General features: G+C 37.9%; 1 protein-coding gene across 2 annotated transcripts in view; it reads left to right on the top strand.

Annotated features, from left to right (window-relative positions):
- Window positions 1-2,127: 2,127 nt before the first annotated feature.
- LOC106953105 (plexin-B2-like) overlaps window positions 2,128-14,907 on the top strand; it is a 141,752-nt gene continuing 128,972 nt past the window's right edge. For both annotated transcript variants that reach the window (XM_015041660.1, XM_015041659.1), the window contains exon 1: window positions 2,128-2,523. The gene's annotated coding sequence lies outside the window, so the exon portion shown is untranslated. The remainder of the gene's footprint in view (window positions 2,524-14,907) is intronic.

Here is a 14,907-nt window from a genome sequence, read left to right as displayed (position 1 = left end):
AAGTTTACTCTTGAAAGTTGGTGAAGTTCAGAAGCTGTAGCATTCAGCTGCCACAAGAGGGAGCTGTAGCCTCAACAGCCACTTATTTCCGTCCGGAAAGGAAACAAAAAGTCAGTTAAATTACATGTTCACATGTTTTTTTACTGCAAAGGGAATAAAAATCTGTTTTATACTATTCTACTTAGCTGTTTTTGTTGTGTTTTTTTTCAGTAGGTATTTACTAAAAATATAAACGCTATCTCTCATGGATGAGAAAATTAACTGTTCAGTAGCAGAATAAGCTGCTTTTTTGTGTGTATTGATAATTTTTACGCCTATTTGAAATATTTTATTTATTTTCTTCTTAGTATAAAGAAAATACCAAGAATACCAGCAAAGATTTAAGTGAAATAAACTCACATTTGTACTTGAATCATCATCTTTTTGCATTTTTTTTTTTGAGCTACTCTAGTTCAAGTTGTTCCCGTTCACTGATGCTTACTGTAAAACTCAGGAGACTTATGAAACAAAGGGTCAGGCCTCCAAACGGCTCTGTGTCAAGGATTACTTCTCTCACAAATTCTCCAATAACAAAGCCTCCATTGTGTCCCAGCAGACCCTCAAATTAGCAGCGGGAGCGAATGAACGCTTAACTGGGCTTGACAGCTCCGCCAGCCTCCCGGACGACTTCTTACTCCGTCCCCTAAAATTAGAAATGATTTGAAGTGTGAGCAGGAAATAAAAAAATGAACCCAATTTATATATTTGAGAAGATTAAACAAGTTGTTCTTAATGTCCACCAAAGCAGGAGTCAGTCTGAAAATGAATAGGCTGCAGTTTTTCTAACATCTCTTAGAAAAAATATTGCGGTTCATTCAGGCATTTATGACCCAGCATGGATTTATTTTTTGGTTTTTATTTTTAAATTCACACAGAGTCAGTCTCAGATTTTAATTACACTTTATATATATATTTTTAAATTCTCTTTAATTTAAACCAGAATTTAATTTGTGAGTAAATTTTTTATGATGCAGCTTGTCTTCCTGAAAGGAATTTCAAAATAAAACTCCATTTTGCTTATTGGAAACAAAAACTAAAGAGCTCAGGATTGTTTATTTCTCAAGGCTGTGATAATTCTTGCTGCTTGATCACTGTTTTTCCTTCCACTAAACTTTCAATTAATATGTATTGATCAATCAGCTACTTAAGTAAAACTTTTAGCGGATGGTTGCAATAACTGCATGCTCTCTCATAACTTTGTCAAAAACAAACAAGCAAACAAACAAAAAACATAAAGAATTGAGCAGTATTACAAGATCTAAACTTAAAATATAATGCTAACCTTACTATTTCTTACACTGATAGTGTTGGGATTATTTTTTGCAATGTATTTTTTAAATCTTTGATGTCATTCATGCTTTCATGTGGGGTTGTTTTCTAAAAACTAAATATTCCATTAAAGAAAACACTTAAACTTACTTTAAAACCTAAGACAAACTTAAAATATTTTTTTTCTTAGCTTTCTGTTTTAATTAGTTTAGGCTGCTGACATCTGACATAAGTCTTGGCACGACATTTCTATTTTAAAAATAATTAATTTATTGGTCTGATGTGGTATCATTTTCTGAAAAAGGGGTTCGGGTTGGAGTCCACCTTTCACCCCTTTGTTTTTTTTTTGTTTTTTTGATGAGGCACCCATAAGGGCAGAACTTCGACTCTGCAGGAAATTTAATGTTTTTGATTGTTGATTCAATGTTGCATGACTCTGTGTTTTTGTGTTTAATGATGTAAAACACTTTGAAATGCCTTGCTGCTGAAATGTGCTATACAAATAAAATTTGATAGATTGATTGATTGAACATTTTAACTGTAGGAATTGATTAGCTTTAAGCTATTTCTCAAAATAAATAATTGCCTTAAATATATCACTGTATGTGTTTAAGCTTCTCTAAAGTAAATTGCTATATTAATTAGATGATGATTTGTCCAAATATGATTGTGAATTGTTTTTAATCCACTTTTTGGGTGTGTTTTTCTTCATTTTCAGTTTTCGTTCGGAAGCGTTTTACTTCGAAAGTGAGCAGCCGGAACTTCCGGTGGTAACTCCTGTGTACGTGACGCAGCTTCTCTTGCCTCCGGGGAGTTTAGTGAAAGGAGGAGGAGGAGGAGGAAGAAGAAAAGCTCTGCTCCCGTCTTATTTCAAAGCTCCTGGAAGGAGAACCAGTTGGACGTGAGCTCCTCTTCTTCTGGACTCTTTTTCGGTCGCAGCGGACTCGGACATGTAGATTTAACCGAGTTTCAGGGGGACGAAGGAAAGAAAAAGAAATAAAAATCTCGGTTTTTTAATTATTTTTTTTTGTCGTGGGAATGTCGTTCAACTGAAACTTCAGGAGACACTTTCAAGGATTCATTTCGGCCCGAATCGCTTTCCTCACAGCTTGATGTGAATTTGGGAACTTTTCCGGGAGCCGCCGACCACCGGGAGTTTATTTGAAGCGCATTTTCTGGAATATCGTGAGGAAAAGGCGGCGTGTGGATTCAGAGGTTGGTCCGTCTTCTGTCACTTTCAGCCGCTGCTGTCAAGACTGACAGACAAGTTTCCCTCATTTTTTTAAACAACGTTTAAAGCTCCAGGGAGAATTTAAAGAGAGTAAAAGCTTTATTTTAAAAGCTCTGACTATTAAACGTGTTTGGATAATCTGAATTATGACCTAAAATAAGATGCTGTGTGAAGTATTGATTCATCAGTTAGCTGTAATGGCTACAGCTGCTAAAATCATTACTGGAGCAGAAAAAAGCTTAAGAATGGGTCAAAATGTTGTTTGTTGTGTTGAATCCAGATGTTTCTTCTTCTTTGACTCCAAATGTTATATGAACTGTGAATTTTGTCCTCATCTTGTGAGTTTGGACTAAAATAGACTCCGAGCTGCTTATTGAGAAACATCTGCAGCATGTTTAGACTCTGCTTTGCTGGTATTATGACTAACAGGAAGATCCAACCAGTCCAGCGTGCACTTTGAGGATTTATTATCCTGCTCAGCTCTATTATAAAACTTTTGACAGGGGGTTTGGCTTCGAGCAGATACAGGAAGTGCTTCACATTTTTGGACTGTTTGGTTGCAAACTAAACCCTTAGCAGAAGAAAAAAGGGAAAAATAACAGTTGCATAATCTGAATCTGCAGGACTGCTGGGTCATCATCAGTGATCAACCCAATGATGCCAAGTTTTCCTTTAATGTCTTCAAATCTTTTAAAACTTATCCAGAAACTTCCAGCAGGAAGGAAGGTGACTTCATTACTGATTCATTTTCTAGTGAAGTGTTGCTTTATCCTTAAATAAATCAACATTCTTGTGACATGAGCGGTAAGTTAGTCCAACCAGAACCTGCTGTGGTGAAAACTTCGTTAATGATTCAAAGCTAAACAGATCCAAACTTGCCTTTACGCTGGATTTACAGGAATCATGTGGGATGTTTGTAAGTTTGGATGGATCGCAGAGCGTTTCATCATTCTGATCTTTCCCAGCGTTGCATGTCGAAGCCGTTTATGAAAGCTGCCGACCTCGATGATGAACTCTGTGGACTGTACTATAATAGATTAGTCAAGACAGATCAAAGGGCTTTACATTATAAAAACACAATAACCAATTATGGAACAAACAATCACAATTACACTTAGTCAAATTCCATCATCAATATTTACCATCACTGGCAGCTCTAACCAGCTGGGCTTTTAGCCCTGATGTAAAGGAACTCAGTGTTTCAACTGTTTTGCAGTTTTCTGGAAGTTTGTTCCAGATTTGTGGTTGTAGAAGCTGAATGGTGCTTTTCCATGTTTGGTTCTGGTTCTGTTCTGCATCCCCAGAACCAGAAGACCTGAGAGGTCTGAAAGGTTGATACAACAGCAGCAGATCTTTAGCCGTTCAGTGATTCATAAACTAACAGAAGTATCTTAACGTTTACTCTCTGAGCTACAGGGAGCCACTGAAAACACTGTTGCAGTAATCAGTGCGACAAAAGATAAACGATGAGTTTCTCTAGATCTTGCTGTTCTTCAGGTGACAGAAGGCTGGCTTTTGTAACCGTCGTTATGTGTTTCTGAAGGCTCAGATCTGAGTTCAGATTTCAGCCTTATCTGTAGTTTACCGCTGTAATAACTGAAGCTGTGTGTGTTGACTCTCCGTCATTCTTTTTTAACAACTTCTGTTTCTGTCCATCTGAACAAAGTAATGGCACACATTGACTTGTGATTGGATGGGTTCGGAGTCACCTGGTGACATCATGATATAGAGCTGTGTATCATCTGCACAGTATTAATCTGATTAATTGTTGTGGTCTGAGCTATTTAGATGTTAAGTAGAAGGGGGCCCAGGATTGGACTTTGCGGTACCCCACATGTGATTTCTGTCCATACAAATAAGAAGTTACCTGTTGACCCAAATAGGTATTTAGGTCAGACTGGAACCAGTCCAGTTCTGTCACCTAATAATGACTGAAGGACTCCGCTGAGGTCCAGCAGAACCAAGACAAGCCATTTATTCTCAGGAGGTTAGTTTTGTTTAACCTGAAGAATTAAACCAATCTTGTCTAAAAGTTTGCTTGAGGTAAACAAGCATTAGAGTCAGACCTTACGCTGATGATGTGATGGTTTTCTTGAGTTCTGAACTGTTGCAATGACTCATTCGTTCTCAGGAAAATGTCAGTCAGCCCTCCCAAAATAGATTTATTTCACAATTTTGTAAGTAAATTGGTTTAAAGGCAACGTATTTGCTGAGTCTGGGAAATTTCCAGCCTGTCGTGTTGAAAGAAAACCATTCTTGACCTCTGTTCCTCCATTTTCCAGCACTGCCTTGTAATGTAACTGAGAGTCTGCTAATCAGAGCAAACATAATGAAATCCACCTACATTATCATATAAATATCCCCACTTACAACATCTGTTTATGCAGACATACAGTCATCACTTTCAGCTCTAGTTAGTAAAAGTTCACACGATAAAACACACTGTCCAGGAACAATGACGAGGTTTTATCCGGTTTACAAGCTTGTTATACATGAGGCTTTGTCAACCATGAAAGAAAATAGATCCTGGCAAATCTGTCTGATTATTAAATGTGGTTTAAGTAGAGGGTGGAGGTTCTGTTGGTTTGTTTATAAACTCAGCTGTCAGAAAATGTCGACTACACTGTACGTGTTTCAGACTGAAACCTGTTTGGGAGGAATGCTGCTGGTGGAGTCGCTCAAAAAAACATTTTGGTCACAGGAAGTTATGGTGGTGAGGTCAGAGTTGACTCAACGCGGCCTGAGAATATGATCTCATTTTAGTTTTCAGCAAAGTGAAAACTCTTTGCAATCACATCAATTCCTTTATGTTTTATGTCTGAAGAATTCCATTTAATTGACCGATCGGGTATTTTGTTGATATAAATAATATTTCATTTTAAACCCTTTTTGCTGATAAATTATTAAATTAATAGACATATGAGCTTAACAACAAAGGTGTTTATATATCCGCCATCTTTATCCCTTTATTAACTGGTTCCACTAAAGAACATTACTAGTTAATCAATTTGAACTATATTTAAAGTAGTAAGCCATTAATTAACAATTAATGGTAAGCTGATTAATTGTTGGACCCAAAAACAAATGAGAATTATTTATCAAATCAATCTTAAATATTTGCCACCTCCTGGTGTGTTTTGTTTGTCCAGCTGGTCATGAGCTGCTGTGAGCGCAGCAGCAATGGAGGACGGCCGTCTGGCTGATTGCCGATCTGGTCTGCCTCCTCTTTAGAAATGATAACGTGTGAAACACCTGTGGCGCCGGTGTTCTGGGAGTTAGCTCGCAGTGACGCTGTGGGATGAACGTTGCGGGGGTAAATTGATGCGTTGGATTTAAAAAGGGTGTAATGACCGCAGCTTTAATTGCACGGCTCGGCGTTCGCCTCCGGTGGATGCGGTCCGGCTGGTCTGGTGATGAATCAGTGGCGTTCCTCCTGTCTCGGCTGCACTTTCCTCCCCATTCACGGATCACTTCACTAATTTTCTGCCATTCAAGCTCGATTTAAGCAGCTTTGAGGGAATCCAGCATGGAAGTGAGGTGCATTGTGGAGCTGAGGCCCTGCTGAGGAGCTTCACATGGTGAGGCCGGTCTGCATCACACATACAGACCGGTCCTGATTTTTCATCTCATTGTTCTCACTCTCCATTTCCAACAATGCAAAATATCCAAAGGGCTTCAAGTCCCAGTTTCTCTGTAATATTCATCTAAAGTCTTGGTGAGGAGGTTTGTTCTCAGAAAAGTGCAGAACTTTACTTTTTACTTACAGACTATAATAAATTCAACTTTTGAGTAACATCCACTTTTAGTGTTTATTATAGGACAAAATCCCATGAAAATGACATAAACTTTTCGACAGATTATAAACCAGTGTGAAGCTGATAATACTGTAAAGCTGTAAAGATCCAGTAACCAGTTGTGATGCAGAACCTTAAACTGCTGCGGCACAAGTTACCCAGCAGGCTGTTGCTAGGCAACTGAAGAGTGAGCCAGTTAGTTGATTCCAGTTTAGCTTAGCTAGCCGTGAGAGGTTGAGCAGCAACAGCATTTCCTCTGCCTACATCTCCCAGAATGCTGTGCGGTTCTGGACCGGAGTCCAGTGACTATTCTATTTATTGAATATTGAATATTCCATCTGATTGTGTGTCTGTCTTGATACATATTGTTATTTATTGTCCACCATAGATTTAGCTTAAAATCTTTTCGGGTTTTCACAGTAAGTGACGGCGTGTTGCGTCTGCGGCGCTGCAGCTTATCTGTGAGTGAAGGACAAGGTTGTATGCTGACCTCCAAGTAAGGAAGTCAGGAATGCGCGGTTCTGTCAAATTCTATCCGGCGCCGGCGTTGTGAAAGGGAGAAATAATAACAGCACAGGTTCAGAAAGGATCCCCTGCTGTGCGTGCCACGATCTGCAGAAGCACAGCTGCAGCGACTAATTGCTCTGTCACTCAATCATTTAGTTATTAATGGCTATAAATTCCTTTATGGGCTCAGAGAAAAACACCTGAAACCAAACCCAGCTGGCTGAGTCCTCAAACTTAGCAAGTATTTTTGTCTTTATTTTCTACTGCAAATGTCTTAGTACACTTGCAATAAGACTAAACTAACTTACAAGTAACTTTCTAGCAAGATGGAAGATAAAATAAGATAAAACTGTTACAATGTCTGATTATTTCACTTGTAAGTTTGCAAAAATGTTTCATTAGCACCTTACTTTTAAAAACATTTTATTAAGGAATTATTTACTTAAAACAAGCTTTTAGACTTTGCTGAAAATCTACTTTTCAGTTAGTTTTGTCTTATTTTAAGCATACTGAGATATTTTCACGAAATCGAGACCAAAAATAAGTGACAAGATTTTTTCTTGTTTTTTGCAGTGCAGCTCATTTTCTGCAGCTGGTTCAGTTTGTTTTATTGGAGTCAGTTTGGGAACAGCAGAGCCTGGTCATCAATCAGATGCAAAACTGTACATTCACTGCAAAAACACTAATTAGTTTCATAGTTTTGTTTTATTTCAAGTGTACTAAGACATTTGCAGTAATTATTAGACCAGATTTTTGGTCAAACTTTTAGGTTTTTGCCTTGGTGTCATAATTTTCTGCAGCTGGTTTAAAGTTTGTTCTTGCAAACAGCAGAGACTCGTCGGTGACATTTTCAATTCAAATGCAAATCGTTACGTTTGAGCCTCCGCATTGTGACAAATCGTGAAATAATCTGTCGATTTAATGTCGTTTATTTCTGCGACTCTGCTGAAGGAGATTTCTGTGGTGTTTATGGAAGCAGTGCAGAGATGTAGACGTTCTGCTGATTGTTCCCTATTGTTTCCTTATTTCAGTCCGACGGCCGCATTGTGATGCTCAGGGAGCGAGAGGGGAAAAATCCCATCAACACACCCCACATTGTCTTGTTGATGGAACAATTTGTACATCAGTTTTGTCAGCATCACGCTTTTGCAAAACTCCCAAGAGTGCAATGTCTGCAGTCTTCCAGCCGTGAGGCGTCATTTTATTTCGCCCCAGATGGCCTTTAAGCTTCATCATCTTGACTGGCGATACATATGCACGCCGCTTGTAGCCACCTGTCACGCACTCAGCAGCAAAGCATGATGGATCCTCCTCCGCCGCCGAGTGAAGAGCGGCGAGCGCAGAAGGCCGTTTAGCAACCTGGGCGCCGTCTCCGTCTCTCCCCGTTAATTCAGCATCCCGTCAGTCAGAAGCGAGGCGCTGCACTCCAGAAAGACAGAGTAATCATTAAGTGAATAAAAGGCTCTGCTTGGTAAAGAATGGAAACATGAAAGGAGATGCAGAGACAAAAAGCAGTGGAGGAGGAGAACTACAATGCCCTTCAGTCGAATGATTCCAGCCAACTTCTATTTCCATTTCTCGTCATACAAAGGCTCTAATTACTGGCTGTTCCTGTTGTGTAGGTCTATTGTGTGGGTTTGTTGCAGAGGATCACAAGTTCAGCATGTAAAGAGATGGATCCATCTGAAGCTCCTGTCTGACGACGAGCTAAAAAAAGACCAACAAGTTTCACGATCTTAGACGTTCAGTCTGGGGGAAAATCCCCAAAAAGTTTTTGAAAAAGAGTTTCTAAATTTTTGTTAATGTTGAAAAATATGTTTGAAAATACGTAAAAAAAAATTAAGATGAAACAAACAAAAAAATGAACATAAAAAAGAAGTTTTAAGATCTTATGTGTTCAATATGAAAAAAGTTTTAACAAATAAATAAATGAGGAACAAGTTTGTAACTAAATTAAAAATATAAACAAAATGTAAAAATTAAAAGTTAGTCAAGTTTTGTGATAAATGTTCAATAAGAAAAATTTGTCATGAAATAATTAACAAACAAATTAAGTAGAATATATTTTAAGTTTTTCATATTTAATTATTTAAAGTAAATAATAAAAAAATACTTCCAGAGTTATTTAACCCTTTCCAACCCAGTTCTCCTCGGGGTTCTGATCACTTTAATTGATCAGAATCAGACAGATTAGAAGTCACTTTAGTCCAAATCAACAAATTTAATTCAGCCTCAACAAATCCCCCTAAACCGCTGTAAACAGGCTCCTAATTAAAGGAAAAGTTAAATTTCCCGTCTTCTTCGTTTTCTGCATCCTGAGGGGCCAAACTGGCAGCGAACCACCAGAGGAAAGAGACGGTTTGTAGAAAATTAACTTGAAGGAGAGTTGCTGCTGTTAGGTGGATGTTGCATCAGCATGAAGGTGGGTCGTTTGGATCCACTGCAGATGAAATCAGCCCCAAAACTTAAAGTTTAGATATTTATTTATTAAATAACACAATCTAGTTTCTGTGGCTTCAGCCCAGCTGAACTGAAACAACATTTAGTGGTTTTACAATCAGCCGTGAAAAGAAAGTCAGATTAACAGATTATATGTTGGCTCAGCTGCAGAACCAGAGAACGAACGTGTTTCTATCAACAAGTGACCAAAGGTCGTGTTTGCAGAAGATGGAGCAACGTGTGTGTGTGTGTGTGTGTGTGTCCTTGACTCCTTTCTGTTTGACGGCAGCATAAAAGCTCAGAAGCTCGTTCAGATTAGCTTCTGTTTTAACCCAGGTGTAAATCTCAGTTGTATTTTCTCCTGAAACAGAAATCAGACAGATTTTTTACATTGTTTTGGAAAATATGGATCTTAAGCTGCATATGCTAATAAGGTCATGCTAACAAAACTTCAGTTATGATGGCATGACTGGTTAAAAATGATTAATCTGCTACTGATTAGTTTCCATTTTCACAATCTTAAGACATTCTGGTAAAATTCTTAATTCTGCTAATATTGTTACCATATTTTCATAATTAAAAATTCTTCCACTCAAATAAATGACTGAAATGACAGCTACTTTTGGAACATATTTTCTGTCATTTCTAATCTTTCTGTTGGCTAAAATCAGGTTTCGTTTTTAAATCCAGGTTATGCAGTAATCTGGCTGGGATGTGGAAAGTTTTCGGTTTCCAGTGGGAATGTCTGTGTTGAGGAAATCCTGGAACATCAATCTGGTCTCGGCAGGTTGAGGTATTCCTGCCGCTTCACATCTAAACTCTGAATTTCTGCACACCTGTTTGCTGACATCCCACCCTGACCTGCGATGAGATCTGGGGGAGTTGCACTTTTGCCAAAGTGAAACCTGTGCGTGGCGTGAAGGGCATCAGATCTGCCTGGTTCTGTGCTTTAAAGGTGACGAGGTCTGTGTGTGTGTGGGCTCTGATTAAAACCACGTGTCGCCTAATGACACGCCTGCAGGCTCTGCAGTTTGTGGGGAGGAAACGGCTCTGAAGGCGAGACGACCAAGAACTGAAGTTTTTATTGTTCAGGCTTTATTAAAAAAAAAAAAAAAGAAAATAAATTACAAATTACAGAAATAGCTTTCAAAAAGTGTCTTTTATTTCAGTCTTCCATTCTGTGAGTTGTATGACAGATTATCAGGGCGAGAATAAAGTCACAATATTAGCAGAATAAAGACGCAATTTTACCAGTAAAACCTTCTTAATATTGTGAAACTTTGGTGGAGTTATCAGGGTTTTATGTGACCGGCTCAGTTCAGAAATAAACACTAAACTGTTGGATTCAAAGTCCTGATAATTATTTAATGCTGATTTGTTAAAAGATTAACACATTTATACCAAGTCTAAAGTATGAGACTTTGGAGTTATATTAAAGTTATTTTGATGCTCAACATTCCTGATTTAAATTTTAACATATACTTTGATACAAGTACAAATAAAAAGGCTGAGTTTAGTGTTTGATCATGGCTTCCTGTCAGAAATCAGCTGAGATTGTGGCGTTACGTTTCCGTCCTCATGGCGAAAGCAGCAGAAAACTTCCTCACATCGAGCTGCAATCAGTAGTTTTATCATCCATCTTTAAACTGGATGATAAATGTAAAAACTGTTATCATAAAGTAATTATTATACTTTAGTATAAGTTATACTCATCATTTGCATTGTTGGTTGTTTTTTGGTTTGGCGTTCTCATAAATTTCCTACTTTATTCTGATAATATTATGACTTTCTCTGGTAATTGAAAGAGAAAATCGGTTATAGATTTGAATTCAAAGTCCAAATAATTAGAAGTTGTATAACAAACAAGATGGCTGACTTCACTCTGAACTATGGAAACCCAAGGAGCACATTGATGAGACGGTATCCAGATTTTACAAAAGTTCAATCTTCAAAAAGCAAATATTTGATGAATTGTTAACCCGTTAATTGATTAATTGTGCGTTGCGACTGTGTTTTCCCGGCTGTTAGTCGAGGTGTGTGTTCTGCAACATTAAGAGCCTGCATGGTGGCCTGCGAGTGTGAATGCATGTCTGTGTGTGCAGCTTTTTCACATGTGGTCTGCTTCCTCCCCAAACACTTGGTGGTGAAGTTTGCACACAGACACCAGCTGGAAAACGCGCTGCACGTTGATCTGGCCGCGCGCTGACCTCGCGACCGCAGGAAACCCCAACCACATTCCTCTCCTCCTCCGCTCCTTCAGGAATCATCTTCTCTCATGTCGGGTTTCTTCGTTTCTGATCATCTCTCGGTCATTTAGAGCTCATTCAAATGACAGAGAATGAGCAACGAATGAACGGCTCAACCAAGGCCATTCATTCATTGGCCTTGGTTGAGCAGAGTGGATCACAAATGGTAATCATTATGAGAGACAAAGCATTCAGATTTTAAATTGGTTGTTTTATAAGTTTATAACTTTATAGGGAGCTATTCTACAAAATTCACATTTTGCATGTTTTGTTCTTCCATTTTGGTTTTTGCTGCTTTTAAAAACAGCCTGAGCACTTAAGAACATCACCCAGTTATGGTTTTTGACATCTGGAAAACGAGCCATTTCAAAAACCTTCCAATTCAGCAGGCACTGCCGTTACCTAGCAACCCCAGCAGAGTTCCGTCCGTTACTTAGCAACCCATGTGGAGCTCCAGCATGTTTGGTCAGCTAGTTTTACAGCTGTATTCACTGTATAATAGTGTTTTGTTAACTTTCCATCCAGAAACCACTTGCTACATTCTTGCTGGTTGTGTAGGAGGCTCCACTTCTGCTTTTCAAAGATGTATTTTTTTTTTAAATAAGATGGATTTTTTTCAGTCTTGTGACGCCCCCACTGGATGCCAGACTTCCTTGTTGTAGCTTTAATGTCATTAGATCAGATGAAGTGGTGTGGCTTTGGATCCGTTGGCCTACTTCATGTTGTCAGACAGGTTCTTGGTTCTGGGCGTGGCTACGTGGCTAATGAAACTATGTAAGTGTTTTTTTACCGGTTGGTTTGTAGACCTCTTTCCTTGTCATAAATGACTCATTATATTCAGATCCGTCATGAGATAATTTGAGTTGATCTGTAAGGGAGTTGATTCTCTTTTGAACATTGATTTTCTCTACCTTACTCGTTCTTTTTGGACAAACTGGGATCAAAGCCGGAGCTCCTTCAGGGCTGCAGCTCCTGGATGTTTTCCAGACTTTGTGAGCAGAAAGAGCCACACCTTGCTGTGTAAACAGCAACTGAAACTGGTTTATTATTCAACTATAGGGCTGTCATTGTCTGATCAGAGGGAACGTCTAACTGTAACCTGAGTGTGAGGCTTTGCTCTGATGCCCTCCGTAACGCCGCTGCCTGTCTTTAACTCTGGGATCCTCAGAGACGACTTCGTCTTTGTTTCGGTTCTGACCCATTTATGAAAGCTAACAGGATTACCCAGCTGTGTAGGAAACAAACAAAGTCTGTTTGCTTTGTGGTGAAGTCCTCCAGATCAGATTAGAAATACTTAGCCCTGGGCGATACGACTTCAAAATAAAAGCTGATTTTTTTTTTTCCATTTTCAAAAAGTATTTTTTAGTTTTATGAGTGGTACGATGGAGTTTTAGGCCCAAGACACGAGAATTTCTGTTTACTTGTGAAAATATTGTCATAATAGCAGAAAAAAGATGCTATTTTACCAGAAACAGGAAACGTCGATAGTTGATGTCGTCACTTCAGCCTCTGTGGCTCTTTCTTCGTAATAAACTCAGTTGTTTGCTTGACGTTTCAAAGTCCTGCTGTTGATGATAATTTGATGCTGATGTGGAGAGAAAACTGATTGCTTTATCTGCAAAACAGAAGAATAACTTTACAGGATGCCCAACATTCCTCCAAGTTCTCATAAGATTAGCGCTTCATCCTCCTGACATTACAACTTTATATTATGACTTTGTCGTATTGTTACTCGTAATAAAAACTTATTTTCTAGCATTTGACCTGAATTCAAAGTCCAAATAATTAGCAGCTGTAAAACAAGATGGCCGCCCTGTCTGCGCTGATGTCATCATGAACCACGGAAACCCAACGAGCGCATTGGTTTAAAAAAATCTAGGTTTTTCAAAAAGTGTCAATCAAACCAGTAAACTGATTTATCGTCTGTTTAACATCCTGAAGTTGTTTCTTTGGTGATTTTTGTCCACCGGTTCCTGTCTGAAGTAGAACATGTCCTTGCAGATGCTCCTTGTTTCAGTTTTTCTTTCTGAAGTCACCCTCACACTCTGACTGCTTGGAGTCATTTTCTGGTTTGAGTCATGTTGGAGGCATCGGGTCACATGGCGCCATAACAGCAGCGCTGAGCCTTTGGTTGTGCGGTAAGCAGGCGTGTTGTGCAACAGCTGCTTACAGTGAGTATTTGTGCTGCGTTTCTGTGTTTAGTTTGCTTGCAGTTCATGTTGTTCTCATTTCCTGTGAGTCGGATCCCTCTCGGCTTGGCTTCAAGCCTTCCTCTTTATTTCTGCTGCTTGGCTTCGTTCTTTTACCTCCTCAGGTTTCCTTGTTAGCCTTTTCTCAGGAACATTAAACAACAAGCTCACAAAGTCAGAGGCAGCTTTTCTCCTCTGCTTCTCTCAGCCACAAAGTTCCCCTTTCTAAAACTTGCTTATCTTTGCTGTTTAATTTAGTCTTTTAATTAGAAGAATATCTTCCATGTTGGGACGTTTCTCACCGACTGCTATTTGGTCTGTTAAAAAAAATAAAAAATAAATAAAAATCTTGTTTATGTTGAGTAAATTGTTGAATGGCTGGCTAACTTTTATTTTTGAATATATAAATTAATTTATATGTTTTGTCAATAAGCTGTATTTAAGTTGCTGCTATTAGCTACACTATTTCTTCTTTTTAATATTTTTAAAAGTAATTTTTATTAACCATACTTGCTCCCATTTGTACTCCAATCTCACTTTTTTTTAATTTGCCTTTTTTGTTAATTTTAATTAAATAAAAATGGATAAATCTGTACTTTATTTAGTGATTGAAAATAATTTATCTAAAAGAAATGAATACAATTGGAACTAATACAAATTAAATAAGATTGATTTAATTAAATAACATACAGTTATCAATTTCTTTATTTGATGGAAATAAATGAACACAAAAATTCAGATTGTATTTAATTAAAAATTAATACCATAAAATTGAATACAAATTTTTAATTAAGTCGAAATAACAAAAGTAATCAAAGTTAAATTTAAGTTAACAAATTAAATAAATGGAGACACAACTATTAAAATAGATTAACATTAAAAAATAAACTAATAAATACTACTCAATAAAAAGACAGACTTCAGATTTATGACAGGATTTTTCTAATATAACTAGAGAAATAAATTCTTTGCCCCAGAGTTGCAAAACAAATAAAGTAAAACTTTATAAAATGATAAATTCCCTAATAAACCAAAATTTGCAAACTGATGTCACAATTCAGCAATTAAAAAACTATAAACGTTACAAAGTTTGTCAGAAACGTCCAAAATGCTCTGAAAGATTTAAATAAACAAAAAGGGTTCAGTTTGTTTTCTTAAAGGGGTTTTGTTGAGCGTTTATCAGCAGTCGGTAT

The sequence above is a fragment of the Poecilia latipinna genome, unplaced genomic scaffold (assembly GCF_001443285.1).
Source record: "Poecilia latipinna isolate Pla-1442-1.1 unplaced genomic scaffold, P_latipinna-1.0 Scaffold560, whole genome shotgun sequence".
NCBI lineage: Eukaryota > Metazoa > Chordata > Actinopteri > Cyprinodontiformes > Poeciliidae > Poecilia > Poecilia latipinna.
The sequence above is the reverse complement of the archived record's forward strand: the minus strand, read 5'-3'. Positions and strand labels throughout refer to the sequence as shown.